Genomic DNA, 1,168 nt, shown 5'->3' on the forward strand with positions numbered 1-1,168 from the left:
AAAAAAAAAAAAAAAAAAAAAAAAAAAAAAAAAAAAAAAAAAAAAAAAAAAAAAAAATCTATGAAAATCAAAAAATATAATTCGGGGTAAGCAATATTTTTATTCCTAATAACAAAGTGGGTTGAAAGGTAAAAAACAGAAGAAGAAAGAAAAAACAGGGAAAAGTCGCTGAACGGCGATTTGCATGCGACCGCTTTGGACGCTAATAAAATCAAAACCCCTAAATAAATAAATCTCATATATGCTTTTAGAATTTTTTTTTAATTCAATTGGATTCACATGGGACCTCTCCCCATTTCCCTCTCCTTTTCTAGTAACCTTTCTCCCCATTTCATAATAATTGTCGATTTGTCATTAAAAGGATAGAATGTCCCATTCTCGAATATTTTATCACAGCTTATAAATTCTCACTGATACAAACAAGTTGACGTGTTTTGAAAATATGACCAAAACCGTCATACCTATATTTATCGTACCACATCCTTCATAAAAGATAGCTCCCTAGTCTGATAGTTCCAAAACAATTACAGATATTAATTGATTTTATTCTGGATCCTGACTAGTCAAACGACCAAGCAGTATTAAAGAAACAATCAAGTGAATCTAGTCATCTTCTAATCAACATAAAAGATATTTATTTTCGAGTTATTATAATCATCTTCTCGGACTATAATTTTATTGTATGCTTTTTAAATAATAGGCATGTGAGGATTATAATCCATAAGGTGGAATCTTCCTTTTGTTCTGACACGCAACAAATGGTCGCATGTGCTTCACCAAGCATTAGTAGATACACACGATTTAGAGCAACTTTAACGTTAAATTTCCCGACGATATATGAGGGTTTTGTTACCAGTAACAAATGTCCATTTAAGATATATAAGCCGGTTTGTATTTGACTTTGACCGGAAAGAAAACTACAAATAGGCCGGTTTGCGATTAAAATAATATGGAAAACCACATGTCCCACGTAGATGTAGCTTCACTCGTCTCTTTATGTGTATTTTCAGCTAACTCTTATGTTCCTTAAACTATAATGACACATTTATACAAATTAGAAACTGTACTTTCTTTTAGCTAAAAGTATATATATGTATAGTTAAGGTCGTATACGCTTGGCAACCATACGAACAATTAAACGATAATCTATCTAGCTAAGATTTTGAGA

The sequence above is a fragment of the Camelina sativa genome, chromosome 13 (assembly GCF_000633955.1).
Source record: "Camelina sativa cultivar DH55 chromosome 13, Cs, whole genome shotgun sequence".
Lineage (NCBI taxonomy): Eukaryota > Viridiplantae > Streptophyta > Magnoliopsida > Brassicales > Brassicaceae > Camelina > Camelina sativa.